This window comes from Elaeis guineensis, chromosome 3 (assembly GCF_000442705.2).
Source record: "Elaeis guineensis isolate ETL-2024a chromosome 3, EG11, whole genome shotgun sequence".
Classification (NCBI taxonomy): domain Eukaryota; kingdom Viridiplantae; phylum Streptophyta; class Magnoliopsida; order Arecales; family Arecaceae; genus Elaeis; species Elaeis guineensis.
The window spans coordinates 101,504,746-101,517,081 of record NC_025995.2 but is presented as its reverse complement, the minus strand read 5'-3'; the positions used below and the strand labels follow the sequence as shown (position 1 = coordinate 101,517,081).

General features: G+C 30.6%; 1 long non-coding RNA gene across 1 annotated transcript; it reads right to left on the bottom strand.

Annotated features, from left to right (window-relative positions):
* Window positions 1-808: 808 nt before the first annotated feature.
* LOC109505658 (uncharacterized) lies at window positions 809-11,598 on the bottom strand. The gene is made up of 4 exons (XR_002164252.2): window positions 11,372-11,598; window positions 11,017-11,145; window positions 10,647-10,774; window positions 809-2,667 (listed from the first exon to the last, which is right to left on the bottom strand). It is a non-coding gene; the product is annotated as an uncharacterized lncRNA (long non-coding RNA).
* Between the last annotated feature and the right edge of the window lie 738 nt (window positions 11,599-12,336).

Here is a 12,336-nt window from a genome sequence, read left to right as displayed (position 1 = left end):
ACACAAGCATGAGTAAGAAAATTGGTTTGCAACAATACACAAGGCAATGAAATCTGTTACTAACACAAATTCATTGACAGGGGTAGCATATGGCTGATAATGATTGGCGTGCAGAGGCATATCACTTACTAGTCCTTTATACCATCTTTGAGGGGTGACAAATCAACACAAAAGCAAGTCATACTAGTTCTTATCCTTCGTAAGAAATGTGAAAGAATAAAGGCCAAAACTCCATTTAAATCAGCCCAATTATTTGGGGTGAAGAGCAAAGAAAACGTATACCCTACAGTCAAAAAACCTCTGTAACACTCATGGATGCCAAAGCCTGATTTTGGCCGGTAAACAAAATGGGGGGACAAAAATGCTTAATAACAAGGCCACAAGTATAAGAAGAGCTAAAAGATCATGATCATGTAGTCTGATATATTTGGTCCGAGATCCTTCCCTAACACAACTTGATACTGAATGAAGGATATTTTTGCCATATAACATTATCACTTGATTATTCATCCACTTGATTCTAGTATGCTTAATTGTGTAGAGCATATTCAGGTGTCATGATTGGAGTGAAGAAAGAATCTTTATTGATTAGGGATGACCTCAGTAACACTCATGGATGCATCCATTCGTCTAAATAGTTATTAGTTTGGAGCATGAGTGGTAGGGCCACAAGGAACAAATTTATTCCTTATACTAGAGGCAATTCAATCTCATTGTTGATTGTGCTACACGACAACATATGCTGATCAGATCGATGTATTAGGCACTCAAATGAACTTCCATTCAATTTATATCCATATTGCACAGGGAAAAAAAGATAGACTTAATATCCATAGTACATATCAAAACTCAAAACAACTGAAAAACAAAAGAAAGCAAAAAAATAAACCCCAAATTTTGTGTACTGCTATGGTATCATTGGTAACCACCACTTTTTTTGAGAGTTGGTACAATACCATATCGTTCTTGGAAAAAACTGGTATCACCCTTGGTACTAATATTTCAATACTTGGTTGAGAAAGACATAAATGCGGCAACATGAGGTTCACAAAACTATAGAAAATAGGTATCTTTGTATCTTTGCACCTAGTTCTGTTAAATTGACTACAATTGTCATCATAAGTTGCAATCATTTTTGATGGGTTGAAGAGTGAACCAGGGTAGCTTCCATGACCCAAAGACAAGGACATTTCATGCCTGGCTTTTTTGTGTTGAGAAGGTTATATAATAAGATGTCCTTGAGCAAATAGCCTTGCACTCAATAAGAAGCCCAATATCCATTTTCCTGAATACCATTCAATAATAGTTCATTGTCAATCTCACAAGAACTAAGTAGTCATATGATTAAAATGGAACACTAAGTGGTTAGTAGTTTGACGTGTTTCTTATCAGAGTTTTTGATTTTTCAGAACACCCTTCTTGTCTCTTTATCAGAATTCTCGCGTACGGGCTCTTGCGTGCAATGCACACACCTCGCAGCTCGGCATACGATCCAGGCCACATAGCACGTGACTCGTACTATATACGATAAATGTATTATATTATTTGGGTGGGAGCCAGGCCCCTGGATTGTTGGAACCAAGGTGACTCATACTATATATTATATATAATATAGTACGAGTCATGTACGCTGCCCGCAAGAGCCCATATGTGAGAATTCTGATGAAGACACAAGAAGGGTGGCGTTCTGAAAAATCAAAAAGTCTGGTAAGAAACATGTCTAATTTTCCAACTTTAGTTCTTATGTCATCTTCATAAATTAGCTTCATAGATCAAGGTTACATTCACCCAAAGTCTAAGAATGTTTTGTTAGTGGCCAACAAGATGGTTAAAAACCAAGACTGGGAAAGAAAGCTGTTTGCCATGAAACCTAGAAGAGTTGCCTACGTGGTTAACATAGTTTTGACCAATTTGATCAAAAATTAGCATCCCATCAAGGTTTCTTTAGACTTGGAAATTGTCTAGGCAAAGTTGCAAGAAAGCGAGATTGATTATAGAAGACTATATTCTCATTTAATGTAGGAATTGTAAACTAGCGAAGAAGTAATCAAGAGTCCTCTCTTAGAATAGGGTTAGCAGAATGCATTTACAAGAATGAACAAAAAAATCTTGTAACTAATGAATATCTTCTTTTTCATATTGACATGCAGAAATATTTGTTGCGTTTCTGCAGTGCAACTTAAAAAAATTGAATATTGGCTTTTCGTCAAGGAACTTGGAGCAAATTGAAGAAGGATTCAACCATTCAAGCTTTAAATTTAGGAGAAGATCAGAAAATGACCATACAAATAACATGGAATCCCTCTTCAGTTGATTGAGGCAGGCCATGAGAGCTGGTCCGACAAGAAGCAAAAGTATTTTTCAGGAATCCTACTAAATGCATAGATGAGGAACATGATATTCAACTTTACTAAATGCATAGTAGAGGAAACATGATGTTCAACTTTACAGATTCAAGATCCAACTACAATACCTACCACTCAAACAACCTGGAGATGCTCTTCTGAGATTTTGAAACCTCACATTCACTGCATTTTTCTTCCCCTTCCATTCTCATCATATGTGTCAGATCATAATCTACTGAATTGATAACATGTCAAACAGACATTCCTCATTTCCAGTGTTAGTGGCAAGTGATCCATCTCAAAATATGAAATGCAAGTCCACCTTGCGAAAATCAGTTCATATCGTTCAAATGAAAATAAATGCAATTAGTATAAGTTCTCTGGAAAAAGGAAGTAGATAAATAAGAATTGAACCACCCTTTGAAGAAGATTGTCATTGCCACAGCAAAATTTGATGCACAAAATAATTTTCCCCAGCAAAAAGAATAATCTTATGAAAAGGACAACCATGCTAATGATAAAATGAACAACTAGATCTTATGAACCAACATTGTTGTCTACAACTCTCCCCCACCCCCCCCCAAACCCCACCCAAAAAAAAAAAAAGCAAGAAAGGTAATGGTTTCAACTAGCATATCGAGGGGGAAAATAGTTTTTATAAAAAATACAGCATTTAAATAATTTGGGAAATATTATCCAACAACTCAATTTTATATGACTAGAAAAGAGCATTTAAAGTTAAATATGTTTGAAGTGAGGAGTAATAAAAGAAATTGCAAGAGTATTAGTTGAAGTAATCATTTCATCTTTAAGGAAAAGTAAAATACTATACTAATGATAAAAATAACGACCAGAACTTACCAACAAAAGGACAAAAGTAATTGTTTCAACAAAGCACATTTGAGAAAAAATAGTTTTTTATGAAAACATAGCATTTAAATGATTTTTAAAAATTCAATAACCAAATATTGTAGTATTAGAGCAAAGCATTTGAAGTTAATATGTGAGAATTTATAGTTTAATTATTCATAAGATATCATATACACTTTGAAAGGTGCACCATATCTAATTCTTTAATGAAAGATTATGACACTCAAGTGGTCACCCCTTACTCTATTCCTTTCTAGGTCAGGAATAGCAGTCTTAGCTAGCGTTTCCCTTATCTTTCAAAAGACCTTAAGCTTCTAAAAAGTCTTTTCACAAGAGTTGTGAGATATTAAGCTCCACCCTTTTTAGTTATAGGATACATTTGAATAGGAAAAAAACTAATTATTCCAAGGGGGATGAACATGGACCTATGGAAGTGATTCCGACGAAGAAAAAGAAAACTTTTTTAGTTTGAAATACAATTAATAGAAAACAATTTTGCAAGTGTATTAGTAGAATGACCTAAAAGACAATTGACAAAGCTACGCAAAAAAAAAAAAAAAAAAGGCTAGAATTTACCACCCAAAACAGCCAACAAGCATATTTGAGGAAAAAATAGTTTTCTAAAAACAAAGCACTTAAATGGTTTGAGCAAAAAAGAATTCCAAGAACCAAATTTATGAAAAACACAGAATTTAAAGGATTTGAGAAAATACAAGAACCCAATTTTATGAGAGAAACTTTATTATGAAAAACAGAATTTAAATGATTTGCCAAAAAAAAAAACCCAGAAACCTGATTTTACAAAGAACAAAATAAATATGATTGAAACAAAGGTGATGAAAGAAAGAAATTTGCAATAGCATAAAGTAATTGTTCAACTTAAAATAAAAAATGTTATGTTTATGCAAGAAGGAACAACTAGAACAGATCACAAAAAACAAAAAAAGTACTTGTTTCAACTACTACATTAAGGAAAAAAGCTTTTTCATGGAGATAAATAAAAATTCTGAGAACCAAATTTTATGAAAAGCATAAAGATTGAATAATTTGAAAAAAAAAAACAAGAATCCAATTTATTAATATTTGACATAAAAACATTATTCCAAGAAAATACAGCATTTAAATGATTTTAGAAAAATCGATCAACCTGATTTTATACCACTAGACAGAGCATTTGAAGATGTCTGAACCAAAAGTTAAGAAAGAGAGAACATTTCAAGAGTGTTTGTAGAAAGTTACTATTTCAAATTATAGAAAAATAAAAGAGTTGTGGTAAAAATGAAAATAATAGTTACTACTTACGACCCAAAACAACAAAAGTAATTGTTCCATGATAAGCACATTTGAGAAAAAAACTATTTTTTTATAAACAACACAGCATTTAAATGGTTTAAACAAAAAAAAAAAAAATCCAGAAACCAATTTTAGGAAAACACGGTATTTAAATGATTTTAGAAAAAAAAAACCAAGAACTAATTTTTTTGGAAATTTGATGAAAACACAGGCTTTGAATGAGTTGAGATAAAAATCCAAGAAACTAATTTTATAATAAAAATGGGAGAAAGATATTCTTTTATGAGAAACAAAAAACTTCAAATCATTTCAGAACAGTTGGAATCTGATTTTATATTGACTATAGAAGAGCATATAAAGATAAATATGTTTAAAACAGAATCAGCAAAAGAGAGAACAAAAAGTAATTTACTTCAACTCGAAGAAAGCTACAAAAAAGTAATAAGAAAAAGAACAACTAGAACCAACCACAGAAAATACAAAAGTAGTTGCATCAACTAACATATTTGAGAAAAAAAGAGTTCATTATGAAAATACCACATTAAAATGATTTGAGAAAAAAAATCCAAGAATTAGAACTTTTGGAAATTTGATGAAAACACAAGATTTGAATGAGTTGAGATAAAAGTCCAAGAAACTAATTTTATAAAAATTTGAGAGAGATATTTTTTATGAGAAATGAAACTTTAAATCATTTGAGAAAAGTCAGAACCCGATTTTATATGACTGCTAGAAAGCATTTGAAGCTAAATATGTTTGAAACAGAATTAATGAAAGAGAGAACATCATGAGAGAACAAAAAGTAATTTATTTCAACTTGAAGATACCTGAAAAAAGTAATGGAGAAAGAGAACAACTAGAACCAACCACCGAAAATAACGAAAGTAATTGTACCAACTTACACATTTGAGAAAAAAAGCATTCATTATGAAAATACAGCATCCAAATGATTTGAGAAAATAATCCAAAAAGCTTTCTAAGAATTTGAGATAAGATACATTTTTTATGAAAAATACAAAATTTAAATGATCTGAACAAATCCAAGAAACTAAGCTAATGAAAAATACAAGATTCAAGTGATTTGGCAAACAAGAAAAAAACCCAGAACCTAATTTTATAAAAAATTGAGAAAAATAGTATTTATGAAAGACAACATTTAAATGACTTGAAAATTTAAAAAAAAAAAAAATCCAACAACCCAATTTCATACAGCTAGAGAAGAGAAAATCATTTTAAATATGTTAGAGATAAAAAGAGTGAAAAAGAGAACATTGCAAGAAAGCAATTATTTTAACTTAAAGAAGAATAAAAAAGCTATTATAAAGATAAAAGAACAACTAGAATTTACCACCCAAAACAATGAAGAAATTGTTTCAGATAGCATAATTGAGGGGAAAAAATACTTTTTTTAGTGAAAACATAACATTTAAATGATTTGAAAAGAAAAATCCAAGAATAATACTTCTGAAAATTTCATGGAAAATACTTCTCCATGATAACAGAATAAATGATTGGAGTAAAAAATTTCAACTTCCAACAATTCAATTTTATGAAAAACACAGCATTTAAATGATTTGAAAAAAATCTGAGTATCGAGGTTTGTAAAAATTTGAGAAAAATATTATTTTGCAAAAACACAGAATCTAAATGATTTGAGAAAAGATGAGAACCCATTATTTTGTGATTGTTCAACATAAAATTGACAAAGGGAGTACATTGCAAGAGTATCAGTCAAAAAATAATTTTGTGATTGTTCAACATAAAAAAATGAAAAGCTATGATAATGATGAAGAGAGCAACTAGAACTAGCGATAATAGTTTTAACTATTAAATACGGGAAAAAGTTGCTTTCCATAAAACACAGCATTTAAAATATTTAAAGAAAAAAAATCCCAAAACTGAATATTTAGAAAGGAATGGCACTTAAATGATTTAAGAAAAACACCCAAGAACCCAAATTTATGAATTTGAGAAAAAAAAATACATTTCATGAAAAACTCAAATTTCTATAAAATTGAGAACAAAATCTATTTTATGAAAATATGGCATTTTAATGATTTAAGAAAATTGCTTTCCATATAACACAACATTTAAAAGATTTAAGGAAAAAAGATCCCAAAATTGAACTTTTAGAAAAGAATGGCACTTAAATGATTTAAGAAAAACACCTAAGAACCCAAATTTATGAAATTCGAGAAAGCATTTCATGAAAAACTCAATTTTCTAAAAAATTGAGAACAAATCTAGTTAATGAAAATATGGCATTTTAATAATTAACCCGCATAGCACAACATTTAAATGATTTGAGAAAAAAATCAAACAACTCGACTTTACAAAAATTTGATATAAAATATATTCTTATGAAGATAATCAAGAAAAATACAAGAACCTGATTTTATATGGCTAGAAAAAAGCATTTGAAACTAAATATGTTAGAAATATAAGTAACAAAACAGAGAATTTTGCAAGACTATTCGTAGAAAGTAATTCCATCAACCTAAAGAAAAGTGGAAAAGCTACACAATTTAAAAACAGAACAACTACAACCTACCATCCAAAACAACAAAAAGCAATTATTTCGACTAGCATATTTGTGAAAAAAATAGATTTTCATGGAAAAAAGCATTTGAATGATACGAGGAAAAAAATCCATGACCTCAGTTTTTTGGAAAATTTAAGAATAGATCTTTTTTTCAAATACAATATTAAATGTTTTAATAAAAAAATCCAATTTTTTTTATAAAACTTTGAGAAAAATTAAAATTTTTGGAAGAACACAACATTTAAATGATTTAGAAAAATCCATGAACAAATTTTATAAATATTGAGAAAAATAATTTCTTATTAAACATATTTAGATTTAAATAATTTAAGAAAAGTCCAAGAAACTAATGTTATACAACTAGAAAAGAGCATTTGAAACTTGATATGTTAAAAATAACAGTAACAAAAGAGTGAACATTGCAATAGTGTTAATATATAAGTAATTGTTTCAACTTAAAGTAAACGCAAAAGGCTTTGATAATGATGAAAAGAACTTAAAACTTACCTAGAAGAATGGAAGAAATTATTTCAGAAAGCACATTTGGAAAAGAAATGCTTTATCTCATGAAAAAGAGAACAATTTCATAATTTGAGAAGAAATATTCAAGAACCCAATTTTTTGAAAATTTGAGGGAAAAAACTTCTTTATGAAAACAAAGCATTTAAATAATTTGTGAAAAAAATTAGAGAACATAATTATATGAAAAGATGGAATTTAAATGATTCAACAAATAAATCCAATAACCCAACTTTATAACAATTTGAGAAAAATTCTTTTTTTTTCATTGACCCTACAAATGAATTGGGGAAAATACCCAAGCATCCGAATTTAGATAATTGGAGAAAAGCATTTGAAGAAAATTGAAAAGAACATTTGAAACTAAATTTTTATATGAAATAGAAGTAATTAAACAGTGAACCTTGCAAGAACATTAATATAAAAGTCATTGTTTCGACTTAAAAACAAAAAGCAACTGTAATGTCAAAAAGGTCTAGAACTTATCCCCCAAAACAACAAAAGAAATTATTTCTAATATAGCATGTTGGTATAAAACATATAATTTAGTGACATGAGAAAAGTCCAAGAACCAAGTTTTATAAAAAAAAATTGAGAAAAAAATATATTTTAAGGAAAAGCAAAGCATTTGAATAAGTTGAAAAATAATAAAGAACCCAATATTTTACAACTCGGAAAGAGCATTTGAAGCTAAATTTGTACAAGATAACGTAATTGAACAGAAAACCTTGCAAGAATATTAATATGAAAGCAATTGTTTCAACTTAAAAGGCAAAACAGCAACTGTAATGTCAAAAAGATTTAGAACTTACCACCCAAAGCAACAAAAGAAATTGTCTCTAATAAGTTCTAAAGCATTTGAATATGTTGAAAAATAATAAAGAACCCAACTTTTACCACTCGAAAAGAGCATTTGAAACTAAATTTGTATAAGATAACGTACTTGAACAGAGAACCTTGCAAGAATATTAATATGAAAGTAATTGTTTCAACTTAAAAGACAAAATAGCAACTATAATGTCAAGAAGATTTAGAATTTATTACCCAAAGCAACCAAAGAAATTCTCTCTAATAGCATGTTTGATAAAAAAAGATACTTTTCATAATGAAAACATAATATAACATTTGAATAACTTGAAAAAAAAAAAAAAATCCAAGAACTCATTTTTTGAACATTTGACAAAGAAAACTTTTCTATCAAAATAAAACATTCAAATGATTTGAGGAAAAAATAAAAGAATCCAATTTTACAAAACACAACATTAAATAATTCAATCCAAGAACCCAATTTTATGCAACTAAAGAAGAGAATTTGAAATTAAATTTGTTTGAAACATAATTAATGAAAAAGAGTGAGTATTAGCAAGAAAAAAAATCAATTTAAGAAAAAAAAATTAAAAAAAAGATAGAAAGTCCAACAAGGATTTGTCACCCAAAAAAAACAGAAGCAATTTGAAAAAAGAAATAGTTATTATATGAAAACATATAATTGATGATCTAAGCAAAAAAAAAAAATTGAGAACCAGATATTATTCAAAATGATCATGGATAAAAAAACTATAAGACGCTACTTTTGTAGAAGTTTGAGAAAGGAAAACATAGTATCTAAGAACCTGACTTTATACGACCAAAAAAAGAGCATTTGAAGATAATTATGTTCAAATAAAAGCAAGGGAAAAGAAAACATCATAGTAATATTAGTAGGAAGTAACTATCTCGACTACACATTTGAGGGGAAAAACACTCTCTCAAAACATAGCATTTAAATGAGTTGAACAAAATAGATCCAACAACCCAATCTTATGAATTTTAGGAAGATGCTTGCTTGTTTGAAAGTGTAGTATTTAAAGGATTTGAGAAAAAACAAAGAACCCTATTTTATGAAAAACACATTTAGGTTTCACTTTTAAAAGAAAACACATTTAGGAAAAAAAAACCTTTTCATGAAAAGCACAATATTTAGGGAAAAAAATTCAAAAATCCAATTTTACGTAAAGCACAATATTTACATCATTTGAGGAGTAAGCCAATAACTCGATTTTATGAAAAATTGAGAAATACATACTTTTTACAGAAAATATAGCATTTGAATGATTTAAGAAAGAATCAGAACCCAATTTTATTTAAAAAAATAAAATATATTTTGATGAAATGCACTATTAAATGTGAGAAAAAATTCAAGAACCCAATTTTATCTACCAGAGCATTTGAAGCTAAATATGTTTAAAATAAAAGAAAGAGATGGCATTGCAAAGTAATAGTTGAAAATAACGGTTTCAACTTAAAAAAGAAAAACAAACAAAAATGCTATGGTAATGATAAAAGGATATAGAACTTAACACCTACAACAATAAAAGTCATTGTTTTAACTAGCACATTTGTGAAGAAAAGTATTTTTTTATGAAAAAAGAATTTAAATAACTTGGAAAACAAAAACCAAGACCCCAATTTTATTAAAACTTGGAAAAAAATACTTCCTTGACAAAACAACACAGCATTTAAATGATTTGAAAAAAAAAAAATCAAAGAAAGGAGTAATTATTCAAATTTAAAGATAATAAAAAGATATGCCAATAACGAAAAGGACAACTGAAAACTAGGTAGGTCTAGGATACAAAGACTATCATCTTAGAAAACCAAAGGTTAATGACCCACCACGAAATATTCTATTTTACAGGTCTTTGAAAAGAGAAATAAAGGAACATTTTTTTTTTCAAGAAGGAAGGACGTTTAGGATGAACAACTACTGGAGAACTACCATTGTTCAAGAATTACAAAATATAGGCTAAACAAGCTAAATCAAAAGCACAAAAGATGCGAGCCCTATATAATTAGAATTAGAAACTCATGGATTGCAACATTAAACCTCCAGGGTTCAAAGTAAATAAGCCAGAAATCATAAACAGAACTAACCAGCCATAGTCATACATAACCACAAAAGAGGACAAATTGCATCAAGAAAAGGGATCGATCAAAGAAAATAATCATACAAAGATAGAACCTAGGTTTATGGAAAGGAAAAAACAGGAAAGAAAGAGATAGTAAAGAAGGATGAGAGAGGAAAGAGAAAAGCTCACCTTGCTGCCCTTTCTTGTTCTCTTAGACGCTAATCTTCTTGGAGCTGTTCCATCTCCTCATCTTATTCCTCCTCTTTCGACTTTTTTTGACCTTGCCATTCGAATTCTTCGCATACAACATTAAATCTCTAGGGTTCAAAGTAAAATAACCAAATTCTTAGTAAACAAGTTAGGCATCAGTTCAAGAAATCAGAAACAGAACTAACCGGCCATAATCATACATAACAATAAAAGAGGATGAGTTGCATCAAGAAAAGGGATCGATCAAAGAAAATAATCATACCAAGATAGAACCGAGGTTTATGGAGAGGGAAAAACAGGAAAGAAAGAGGTAGTAACGAAGGATGAGAGAGGAAAGAAAAAAGCTCACCTTGCTGCCCATTCTTGCTCTCTTGGACGCTAATCTTCTTGGAGCCGCTCCATCTCCTCATCTTATTCCTACTCTTTCCATTTTTTGGTGACCTCGCCATTCGAATTCTTTGCGTGCAACATTAAATCTCTAGGGTTCAAAATAAAATAACCAAATTCTTAGAAAACAAGTTAGGCATAAGTTCAAGAAATCAGAAACAGAATCATAACAACAAAAAGAGGACGAGTTGTATCAAGAAAGGGGATCGATCAAAGAAAATAATCATACAAAGATAGAACCCTAGGCTTATGGAAGGGGAAAAATAGGAAGGAAAGAGGTAGTGAAGAAGGATTAGTGAGGACAGAGGATGGCTTACCTGGCAGCTCTTTCTTGCTTTCTTGGATTTCTTGGAGCCGCTTCTCCTCCTCATCCAGTTTCTCCTCTTTTGATCCCTCTCGTCTAATCAAGAGCAAGTAACGTCGCTCGTCGTCATTGGATTCTTTCGGAACTCCCCATTTGAACTCTCTGCGTGCTCCCCCGGGGGTGTGGCGCGGAAGAGGGATGAAGAGCTCTGAATTACGGAGAAAGGATGAGCTGAGGCGGCCTTATTTATAGGTTAGGACTCCTCATTGGGCTAACAATTCTGCGCCAGCCGTAGTAGCCGTTGGGCTTGGTGACGGGGTTGATTTGGACCGCTGGAGAGGCCGAGAGTGCTATTCGTTCTTCTCCGCTCTCTATTTAGACCGTTGCGCTTGGATGGCAAATACGGTAGCCATGTCCTACCCGTTAGAGACTTGGGGGGCAATCTGGCTCCCAAGTTATGGCAGCATTAAATAATTTTATTATGCACGAAGATTAATACATCTGTTGAATTAATTTTTTTTTTTTTGGTCATTGTTGAATTGATTAAATTGCCGTGACTAACAATAACAATGTTTTTAGGTGTGTATGTTGTGTCTATAAAAGATCAGGTATAATGCAGGTTGGGATACATCTGGTAGATATAAAACATGCTTGCATCGAAAAGGGATTGTGCTGAGCTTTCCCCTCGAAGAAAATGCATAGCAGTCCTAACCTATCTTCTCCCAGCCACTGCCTTTGTAGAGGTGAGTGGATTGCTTTTCGTTCTTTCTTTCTTCGTGACAGGTAAGAACAATGGGCTGCACTGCTGAACATTTGGCTTCATATGAATTAAATGTAAGCTTCTTGGCCATGGTTATCATATGATGAGAGAAATTTCTGCAGTCGGTCTCTACTCGAAATATTTGAAAAGTCCATACCGGCAAAGCAGATGAGGCAGGCAAAAACTTTGAGAAACTAGTTCTACTTGCACATTTGACC